The sequence below is a fragment of the Ambystoma mexicanum genome, chromosome 11, assembly GCF_040938575.1.
Source record: "Ambystoma mexicanum isolate Mex_15411 chromosome 11, UKY_AmexF1_1, whole genome shotgun sequence".
Classification (NCBI taxonomy): domain Eukaryota; kingdom Metazoa; phylum Chordata; class Amphibia; order Caudata; family Ambystomatidae; genus Ambystoma; species Ambystoma mexicanum.
This window is the reverse complement of record NC_090934.1, coordinates 237,253,539-237,265,561: the sequence shown is the minus strand read 5'-3', so window position 1 is coordinate 237,265,561 and position 12,023 is coordinate 237,253,539. Positions and strand designations below refer to the sequence as shown.

General features: G+C 43.7%; 1 long non-coding RNA gene across 1 annotated transcript; it reads left to right on the top strand.

The window, feature by feature from the left end:
- The first annotated feature begins 11,015 nt into the window (after positions 1-11,015).
- Positions 11,016-11,645, top strand: LOC138504691 (uncharacterized). Its single transcript, XR_011279904.1, has 3 exons — positions 11,016-11,068; positions 11,150-11,251; positions 11,487-11,645. It is a non-coding gene; the product is annotated as an uncharacterized lncRNA (long non-coding RNA).
- The last annotated feature ends 378 nt before the right edge of the window (positions 11,646-12,023 follow it).

The following is a 12,023-nucleotide window of genomic DNA, read 5'->3' as shown; positions in this document are numbered from 1 at the left end:
TAATAGATTGCGTGAACAAGGTCCTCTGGACCCAGACTAAGCCAACCAATAAAATTAAAACAGAGTGTCAACCATGTTAGTTTAAATGGCACCTGCCACATGGTTGAACAAAAATCTGACCAAGTAGAATTTCACTTCCAGAACAACCAAATTCCAGACGTGACAGTAATAGCAGTAGGACAACAGACTGGTGATGAGGGTCCTCTCTATTTCTGAAAATCAACCTTCCTCCCAGTTTAAGGTGGTATTCCACACTGGAAGGAAACACTCTGAAATTCTTTACCAATCCACAATCAGACACTCCCACTCCTATAGTCCAGAAAGATGTGAAATCAGCTCATAGCCTGGCTGGTATTCAGCAAATTGGAGAGCAGTTGTTCATCCCTGTTCAGTTAAATGATGGGAAGGACCCTGTTCTCGCCCGAGTGTGTGTGAACAACGGTAACAGGTTCATCAGCGAAGCCATGTTCCGCCAACTCCCAAAAGATCCAGCCATTCCCACATTCAAACTGATAGATAAATGGGAAATGGACCTGGAAGCACCCAATTCCAAACATCTCCTGCCAAGCAGGTGTATGCTCAAAATCTCCATTGGCAACAAGAGCATAGTCCATAATTGTTGGGTCGTGCAAGACGTCACTGCCGCCTTTTACTTAGGCAGTGACATTCTCAATCGCTTTGCCATTAGTTTGGACCTAATAAACTTCAAAGCTTGGTCCGATTAGCGGATAATCCCATGGGCTTTGATGATCCAGAAAAAGCATTTAGGTCAGCTCAATTGCTACCTTATGCAGTTGAAATTCAGATTAAAGAGGAAGTCACCATCCTAGAAAGGACCCGACAATTCTCCCTGGAAGTGAAAGTTAAAAGAGGACATAAATTGAAAAACCATGATGCTTATATTCATCTAAATGCTTCTCTCCAACAGCAAGGGTTAGGGGTAAACCCAACACCATTAGTCAACATAGAACATGAACCATTCCAATAGAGGTGGATAACAGCGACTTAAAGAGTATTACTCTAGCCGCAGGCACCATTATTGGAATGGCGGTTGATGACCGACATTTCTCCATTGATTTAGGAAATGAACTGTTAGGACCAATCCCCAAGGACTGTTTTGACAGTGACAGTGAGGACAATACAACACCAGACAGGATTTTCACCCGGCATGGGGGGAACTTCCTGGTGTACACTTCTTGCCCTTATGGTAAGGAAGATGTGACTTGTGATTTCAGGAGGGATGAGGTGATTTTCCAGGTCCATGAGGGCTGCCTTTCCCACCTGAAGCCTCCAACCCAAATCAGCACTCTGACCAGGGACTTCTCCACCCAGCTGGAGGAGGCCGCTGAGATAGCTAAACCAGAAGTCTTTCCAGGCTTCAGGCAGATGGTGGAAGAGAGAGTCAACCTAGCTGATGCCTGTGTGACTCTGGAACAGAAGCAAAAGGTGAAACAAGTTTTCTTGGATCTCTTTGCGGTAGACTCATATGACTGTGGTCGCACCGACATCCACACAACAACAATTCCCACGGACCCTGGAATGACTCCAGTGTTTGTGAAGCAATATTGTTTGCCTCTCACATCCATGGAGTCCCTTACTGAAATAATTAAGAACCTTGAGTCCCAGGGAATAATCTGTCCAGTCCACAGCACTTTCAATAATCCGGTGCTGGGAATATTGAAGTCAAACAGCCAGTGGAGACTCTGCGCCGACCTTAGGGAGCTCAACAAACAGGTCCACACTTCCCAATGGCCTCTGCCCTACATTGACCAAGGGCTGGCCCAGATCCAGGGGTCACAGGTATTCACTGCAATAGACCTGACCAATGGATACTGGACCGTGCCTGTCAGTAGGGAGGACCAATACAAACTGGCTTTTACCTTTGGGGGCCAGCAGTACACATGGACCCGTACTCCCTTCGGAACCTCAACTCCGGCAATGAATTCAACATTTTCCTACACAAGGCCATGCCCGACCTGGGTGCAAGGGGTAACCTGGCTTATGTAGATGATGTCCTCATCAAAAGTTCATCTGTGGAGGAACACATAGCAGAGATCCGTTATGCTCTGACACAGTTGAGGGCTGCCAGAGCAAAACTTTCCTTTCAGAAAGCACAGTTGTGTAGAACCCGTGTTAATTTCTTGGGGCATGAGATTACTCCTCGGGGTCTCTGTCCCCATGAAAAGAAAGTGGAAGCACTTCAGAAACTGAAGGATCCCACAACTCTGCGGGAACTAAGGAGCCTCCTTGGACTGATTAATTACAGCAGAAAGTTCATTGAAGGCTACGCAGAGATCACTAGACCCCTGTTCATCTCTTGAAGGGGGGGGTCAAGTGGGAATGGGGTCCAGAACAATCCGAGGCAGTAATACAACTCAAAAGAAGCCTCTCACAAGCACCCGGCCAAGCTTACCCTGTCAGAAACAAAGAGTTTTTCCTGGAGACAGGGTTCTCTAATACGTGCTTGACGGCAGTATTATACCAAAAGCATGACAAGGTCAATAAAGTAATCTCCCATGCGAGCAAAACTTTATCCTCTGTGGAGGAAAAATTCAATGATTGTGAGAAGGCACTCCTGGCAACGGTGTGGGCATTGAAGAATTACTGCGCGTTTATCCAGGGGGAACACATCATAGTGGAGACTCCACACCAGCCTCTGCAATATCTCCAAAGTGACAGAATCCGGGCCGGGAATGTGAGTAATCCCTGAATTACTTCCTGGATTCTGTCAATGCAAGGCTTTCCTGTAGAGGTCAGATATGGCCAAAACAAGAAGAGTCCCCTCGGGCAAGGTCTGGCTGACTTGCATGATTGTGCCAGAAAAAACTGTCTCGAGGACTAAAGTCTAAAAATCAAGGACAACATGGAGGCATACATTAATTCCCCACACAAAGTCTTTGAAGAAGACAAGTGTGAGGGAATGCCCACTGTCTATGTGGATGGATGCTCTTACCATGTTGACAACAACTGGGCGAAAGAACTGGTGGCCGGCGTAGGGAATGCATGGGTGAAGGAGTCCCCAGAACCCTCCGCTGGGTACAAAATTGGTCCCCGAATTAGTCAGGTGGCAGAGTTGATGGCTGTGCATCAGGCCATCCTCACTGCTGTCCAACATCAACTCCATGAACTGGTCATAATCACAGATTCGGATTATGTACGGAACGGGTTTGTGGAGCACCTGGTCAATTGGAAAACCGGAGGCATGTTATGTGCTAATTACAAACCCTTGAAACGTGGGAAGTTAATCCAAAACATTGATGATCTGGTCACCTCGAATGGGATGACCATCTACTGGAAGAAGATCAAGGGTCATTCCAAAGTAGAGGGACCAGACAAAACTGGAAATGACTTAGCTGACCAGCTGGCGAAAACCGGGGCTATCCAAGGGGATCTAACAGAGGTTGAGTCCCTGTTGGGGGAAATCCAGGTCACTGCTATCACTAGGTCCCAGACAAATGCTCACAATGATCTTTCAACTGCACAATGGAGTAAGGAGACCCCTGATGCTGATTTGATTACAGCTCAGAAAGGGGATCCAATAATTGGTAAGTTTACCAACACATTGAGGACCCTGAGAACTTTCCCCTGACAGATACTGATTACATTGGGAAGGAGGACCTTAGAGTGTTGATGAAATGTCCAAAGATGTTCTCAATCCAAGACGGTTAGTTGGTAAGGAAATCCCAAGCTGGCCATGATCAGTGGGTGGCCCCTACCTCATTCCGAAGCCTGATGTTAAGTTACGCCCATGATGCAGCCACCGCCGGTCATAGGGGGTTTCATACAACACTTGAGATCTTTAGAGAGGTTGCATACTGGCCACACATGGGGCAGGACCTCGACCAATACTTGAAGGGGTGTCTTGTGTGTGCACAATTTCAGCCATCATCCCTCACACACCGTGCACCTCTCCAAAAGAGGGGGATGACACTGCCATGGTCAGATTTGCAAATCGACTTTGTAGGCCCTGCAATTCGCTCATCTAGAGGAAACAAGTACATGTTGACCGTTACATGCTTGTTTACCAAGTGGGTGGAATGTCTCCCGGCCCCAAACTGCAAGGCAGAAACAGCAGCTGCCCTGATGATTAACCACATCTTTTCCCGTTTTGGTCTACCTCAAAGGATTGAGTCAGACAGAGTTAGCCACTTCACCAGTGAAGTAATGAAAACGATGTGGGAGATACTGGGGGTTAAAAGGAAGCTACACATTGCTTACAGGCCATCTTCTTCTGGAGCAGTGGAGAGATACAACCAAACCATTGTGAGCATCTTAAAAAAGTTTGGGGCAGATTCTGGGCCAAGTTGGGATATCGATTACCTCTGGTCCTAATGGCCATCAGATCTACCCCTTCATCTGCAACTAAAATGTCACCATTTGAGTTGATGACTGGACGCAAGATGGTGCTTCCCCAGCATTTGCTCTACAGGACCCAAGAGCAGACGTTGATAAACGCCTCCACAACTCATGATTATGTGGAGAATTTAAGGAAACACCTCAAATATGCTTTTGCCTATGCTCAGCGGAATCTAGAAAGGTCAGCTGATAGCATGAAAACCCACTACGACCTGAAGACCACCAGGAAGGAATATACTGTGGGAGACCGGGTCTATCTATACAATTTCCAAAGAAACCAGGCCAAACAGCAAAAATGTTTGCCTACATGGAAGGGGCCGTTTGAAATTATAGACAAGGTCTCCCCAGTAGCGTATAAGATCTGCATCCCCAAAGGTAGTCTGGCGGAAGGGGAAGACAAGTGGGTCCATATTAATCAGCTAAAGTGTTGCCATCCCATGCACACTCTGCAACAACTGGAGGAATCCTCTGGAATCCCAGAGGGGGTCGCCCCAGAGTAATTCAGTTCCAACCCTAAAATAGTCTCTAAAATCTCATGATTCTGGTAGGAACATGTTTCCTGTTATATCTTGTTTTTAAAACAAGACTGAAAAATGTAACCAGATGTATAAAATGTATGTGTTCGCCACACCATTAATAGTGGTGGAGAAATGTCTACAAATAGGTATTGCCGCTTTTGCTTTATCATCCTAGGAAAGATGAAACCACGGAGACTGACCAAGGAGAACGACCCAGAGACCGGGAGCAAAGATCCGAGGGTCCCGGGGTACCGCCCAATATTCCCATCAGGACAGGCGAGGAGAACCGATCGATCCAACGGGATGGAGGAAAAGATGCTGAACTGTGCCATCTGCGGAATTGGAAGAAGATGATGAGGACATCCCAGCGCGTGGATCAAAACATTCTTTGCACCCGACTCCATCTCGACTCGAAATCAAAGTGCAGTCGGGCGGGGGGGTTTGTTGGGTGTCCTGACCCACGTTTGGACTATTATGCTGCAACATTTGGTGCTGTGGGCTTAGGAAATCCAAGAGGGCGGAAAAGCCCACATTTGCGCCAGAATCCTAGAGAACCGTGCAGTTTTGCGCACAGCAAAGTGGTCCCCTGACCTGCCACCCGCCAGTGCAAGCATGATGGGCCAGGAGTGCCAGGAGTGGAATGTGTGCCAAAGGAAAAACAGCAGTGCCGGTTGGCTAAAAAAAAGCGCTTTAAAATCACCTTTGTTTCCCTGTATGCAAGCTCAAAATGCCTATTTTAAACATCACAAGATATTCAAAAATCTCAATGAGCACCAGCAGACATTTGGCAGAATGTATTCTTGTGTGCATACAAAATCTGGAAAGATGAAGAGCCCAAAACAATGTTTATAACAAAACTGGCTAAGCTGTGGATGTCAGCAGCTTACGGGAAAGGGACAGAAAGCCATTAAAATCGAAATGTTTAAAATAAATGAGTGACCTACTTTTGAGTGTAACATAGGTTGCAACTGTTAAATGTCATAGTTTTGAACTTAGAATCAGCATTCTAGCTGCATGTGCAAAAATTGTGAGTTTGATTTGAATGAAGAAAAACTGGGAACAAAAGTGACATTTAGCTGAAGCCTGGCTTAATGAAACTGGATTCTGCCTGACAACTACCCCCGACAGGAGAGGGAATTCAGCAGCTGTGTTCCCAGGCCTGGCTGCATCCTGCTGCCCCTGCCAAAAGGAGATGACACCTCTCTGATTGAATTAGGGCAGTGGCACCTGGGGACTACAGGAAACTAAACAAAGCACTGTCCCTGGCTCAGGCAAATGTTATATTGGGGGGGTCCTAAAATAGCTTCCTCTTGGGAGAAACTGGGAGGGGCAGTGCCTGTGAGAGCAAGCTGAGCTTGTGGGAAGTGGATAAACCAGAAATTCCACCATGTGCTTTGGAAAACCACACCCCTTTGGGGCCATTGCATGATTTTAAAAAGATGGATAATTCATAGTGGGGACTTGTAAAAATTATATAAATAACATCACCATTCTTGTGATTTTTCTGTGCACATTTTAAGAGGTGTTAAGACCCTGTGGTATGCTCTTGGGGATAGTAGCGGAAAAAAGGTTGTTACTCCAAATGTATGCATGTTAAAAATCTGACACTTTATCATCTGAAACCCATATCCCTGGTGCATATTTGTGTAAAATCTGGGAAGGTTTAGAGGTCGTGATCTGGATGAAAAGGGCAGAATTCTGTCATCAGTGGACACAGCATCTTACAAAGACAGGGATCGTATGGTTTGGTGCTACAGAAAATATGTTAACTTGACATATAATATTAGAAAAATGGTACATAGATAAATATGTATTTGGGTCAGAAATAGATTTGTGTGCAATTTGACAAGGGGAGGTTCCTCTGACCATAAAACCTACAGCATCATTCTGACACTCCATTTCTTTCCCCCAATCAAGGGAGAGAGGAAAGCTTGGTCAATGATAAGTAGGAGGGGCAGGCTTAGCTAGGCCCAGGCACACACCCATTTTCAAAACACATAAAAGGAACATTGAAACCCAAGTAGAGACATTCACTTTCCACTTTCTTGCGGGACGCTTTGCCGGGAGACTCCAGACTTCAAATCCATCAATCTCCAGAGACCAGAGATCCAGAGAGACCAGAGATCCAGAGAGACCAGAGATCCAGAGAGACCAGAACTGTGCAGTGCTGAGAGCAGACCCAGAGACCAGATCGCTGTGAAGAACTGCTAGCAGAAGTCCAGCCAATCCTGACCCGATCGGTGACGAAGTCGCATTCCTGTCCAAAATCTAGTGTGAGTACCCAGCTAGCACTGTGCCAAAACCAATCTCTTAGTTTAAAATAATCTAATCCAAACTATTTTAGCCTACTAGAATTGCCTCCGAAAATCGTGTCATTCTGTCATTTTTAAAACTGAAAACTGTCATCTGTCATTCTGAGCTTAATTTGCTCCCAAGAGGTTTGCACATCCAATTGCGTCCTACCCTGTGCAAAGAAAGCAAAGAATTTGTACGCAGGTGGGAAGCCATCTTAAACAAATGCATTCTTGACCTCATTCTTCTAACCATCCAAGAATTGGCCAAAAATGTGATTTCTCTGAACACCGAAATCAAGGAAATTGAGAAAGAACTTGTAGACTTGTTGGGCAAAGAAGAATATGATATTATTCTAGCGGATATTAACACCAAACTTGAGGATTATAAAACTGAACTAGAGCAGAAGAAAGTAAAAAAGTTAAAACGAGATACCTACGAATATATCAACGAAGAGGTATATACATGGATGGAGAAATACGGACCAACAGCTCCCAAGAAACTTTATAAATATCCGTCAGACAATACATCAAGCACAGATTCAGAAGCACAAAAAGACTCCGATGCCCCAGAAGAACAGTGATTGAGCGGTGATCCTACCCGCACGAAAGGTTCATCTTCACAAACACCTACAACTTTGGCTTTTTTAGGCGCATGCCCAAAAGAACCCGCAGGGGGAGGAGGAAACTCCAGAAACAAACCACAGTCACGACTTCAACTAAAGAAAACTTAGTTATCAACATATCTAACAAAATTCTAAGTAAAATGGAAGAAGATATACTAAAGAAGGGCTTGAGTTTTGTGCCTACGTACAGCACGGCATTGTTTGATACAAAGATTGAATTGTATAATTGTATAAATTTGTAAGAAAACTCAAATTCAAAGTGTTCTTTGAAGAACTAGAAATCCACGAAAGCACATCCAATGCCCCTGATTTTCAAGAATTTAGGGCCAAGAGTGGTTTTATACCACCCATCTCTGTACCATCCATTGACATCTTTCAAACACTCGTGACTAGAGACCTCGAACGCATCAGCTACAAGACCCCACCACATAAGAACCTTAAACCCCATGAAATGAAAACTATCAGGAATCTTTACTGTGACACAATACGACCAGCAGACAAGGGAGGGGCTTTGGTGATTATGAACACCTCTGATTATGATGCCAAATGCATCAGACAACTACAGGATCATACGATCTACGCACCTTTGGATCACGACCCTACTGTGACAATCAAAAATCTCGAAACACTACTTGATAAAGCCATGGAACTTGATTGGATAAATGAGCACACTCGCAAATTTTTGAACAACAATCACCCGAGAATTCCCAATTTTTATATATTACCCAAGATCCACAAAGATGCAACCAAACCACCAGGAAGACCCATCGTCGCCAGTATGGATGGTATTAATCAACCGCAAGGAGTGTACATTGACTTTTTTCTCCAACCATTGATCCAGAAGACTCCCACTTACATCAGAGACACCCCACATTTTCTACAGAAGCTCAATACCATCACACTTCAACCAGAACATTTACTATTTACTAAAGATGTCAAGAGCCTGTACACATCCATACACCATGATTTGGGCATAGAATCAGTAGAATGACTATTATTGGAAACACCAGAGATCCGGACACAAAAATAATTCATAATGGCTCTCCTCCAGTTCATTGAAGAGAATTCCTTTTTTCAATTTCACAACAAATTTTTCCTACAAGTCTCCAGGACATCTATGGGTGCCACCATGGCACCGTCTTATGCAAACTGCTTTATGCACAAATTTGAAATGGAGAACATACTCCAAAAGCGTGAATGGAACAAGTACATACATTTATGGACAGGATACATCGATGATGTTTTTGGAATTTGGACAGATACAGAAGCTACTTTCAACAGTTTTTTTGAATATTTGAATAGTATTGACCATCAGATCCAATTCACTAGTGAATATCCAAAAATAAGATCACTTTTCTCGATGTCCAGGTTACCAAGAGTGGGACCGGTTACAACACAACACTTTTCCGCAAACCAACTGATCGGAATAATTTATTGCACAGATTGAGTTTCCATCAACCCAGTCTCCTGAGGAATTTGCCATATAGCCAATTGCTGCATGTTAAAAAAATTGTGAGTGATCCAGAGGATTGCTTAGCTCAACAATTGATAATGAAGGAGAAATTCCTAGCCCGTGGCTACAAAGAATAAGAACTAGACTCAGCATCTCAGAGGGTGAATGCCCTTGACGGCAGTGCCTTGCTATCCAACACTGATAAATCCTCAAGAGAACTTAAGTCACCGGTATATGTTTCAAGGTTCTTTGTCCAAAGTAATATTTTTAAATATTCAATCAAAAAACATTGGAACATTTTCAAAAACGACGTAAGGGTACAGAGTCTGTTTGATCAACTACTGGTTTTTGGATACCAGAGGAGCAGGAATCTGCGAGATGAACTGGTTTACACACGACCCCCATTGAAAGAACCTATCACTCAACGGACTGGGACATATCCCTGCCTTCACTGTGCCAACTGCAATCTGTTATTGAAGGGTAACATGATACACCATCCATGTACAGGCCAAAAAATTCTTCTGAAGACATTTGGAACTTGTGACAGTACTAACATTATATAAGGCATCAAGTGCCCGTGTGAGAAGTATTATGTAGGCCAATCCACAAGAGCAGCAAAAGTACGATGGAACGAACATCGCTCCTGCATTCGTAACTCCAATCCTAATTCAGCAGTGGCCCGCCACTGGAGTGAAAACAGACACAACATTACCCAAATCAGGTTTCTGATCCTGGAGGTTTTGAAGAAAGTAAACCCACATGAAGATTTAGGTTTGCGACTGAACAGGAGAGAAATGTTTTGGATAGACAAACTGGGGAGCCTGTTTCCCGATGGGCTCAATGAAGAAATCAACTATCATTGCTACATCTGATATTGTGACATTATATGTTGTTTATACATACACACAAGGTTCAGACCACTGCAGACTCATTATGTAATTGTCTAAAGGGTTTTGTCTAAAGACCCCTATGTACCATGTGTTTTGGATGACAGTTGTATTCTGTTTATGCCATTTTAGTTGCCACATAATTATGTGAGTTGCTTTCCTGTCTGTGTGAGCGCTGTCTGGGACCTAAGGTTTCTTTCATCTTATGTTACCGCCTGAGACATGGTTCCTTACCTACCAGGTTTAATTGATTTGTCAAACTAACTTTTCTGTACTTTTATTGGTACACTTGTTTTGTTGCATATGCGCTTCTGTACATACTTTGTTGTTGCACCTCCCGGACTTGCGGTCTGGGACCCAAGGTGACATCCCCTAATGTCAACACCTGCGACATGCTTTATTACCTACAAGGTTTCATTGATCTGTCTAACTAACCTTTCTGTATTTCCATTGGCACACTTATTTTGTTGAATATGCATTTCTGTACATACTTGGTTGCCGCACCTCCCGGACTTTCGGTCTGGGACCTAAGGTGGCATGCTCCAAATGTCACCACCTCCGACATGTTTTTCTTAAATTCCCATGTTTGTCGTTTTATTCTTTTGTCAGTATGTTTTCCTATTATTTCTCTATCCTTCGATTTTTACCAGTGCAGTATTTCTTTCATTTCCATTGTTTTTCTCCTTTTTATTTTTTTAATATTATCGCCTCCATAATTCCACAATGACCATTTACTGGCGATATAAATACTCAGTTTGCCCTACATGGGCACCAATAGCCTGTTTGCAGAGCTATACCTCACCCTCCCGCATCGTGCCTATCCACAGGCGCGATGCGGTCACGTGGTTATTCATAACCGTTCCCCCAGCAACGCCACAACACGACGATGCTCTGCAGTGATCGGATGTCTTTTCAGACAGCCGCACTGCGTTTACAGGTACATCTGCGTACTGCAACACTTGCTGTAGGCAATTTAATGCACTCAAATCTTTTACTTACTCAATCCTTGTGCTTCCAGAAACGCCACAGGATCATTGTCCATGATAGGACTGCGTGTGCTTTTGCAGTTTACACGCCCGCTGTTTGTAACAGCTAAACCTGGCTACACACCATTTTAGAGGTACTTTCTGTTCTCTAGTTCCTTATCACGATCCTATTCTTATCTCCTGGTAACTCACTGCACTTTTCTTTATGTTTTTTCTTTCTACCATGTACCTCAACGTTATTGACAACATCCCTACACTTTGGTATGTGCTTTTACTTTATCTTTTCGTTTTCATCACTTGTGTTGATTTTGCAATTTTTCATTTGTTTTTGCATTTAAATGAATGTGATGTAATATTGTTAATATATAGACTTGCCCTGACGAAGGAGTCCAGATACTCCGAAATGCATTGGCATATCAAGTCGATACTTACCATGAGATGTGTAGCCGCATCCACACTAATATTGCATTAGTGTTTGGTTTGCATTACCTTTTTTTGTTGATAAATCATTATTGAATATATCTTAAATTTGGATTCTCTCTGAGTATTTTTTTGAAGCTGGACATTAGTAGCTCTTTTGAACACAGTAACATGTTTGAAGAATATTTTCTAATTGCATGACCCAGATTGGGCACAACGGAGAGCGGCTGTGTGACTAAATCAGCCATACTTAGTCTTCTGCTTCACTTTATTTGGAACATACACATTTACAATACAAATCTCTTTACTTTCTACCATCCCATGCATCATTACTATCCTGCCATCTTTGTCTGAAAATGACTGTAGAAGCTTGAATGGAACATGTGGTGCAATGCAAATGAAACCCCTCTGGCATACGCCGAGTAGGTTGCGCTTAGGGCTTTCCACTTCTGTGTAATTGTGTCCTATTTCTCTCTGGTCAGGTGG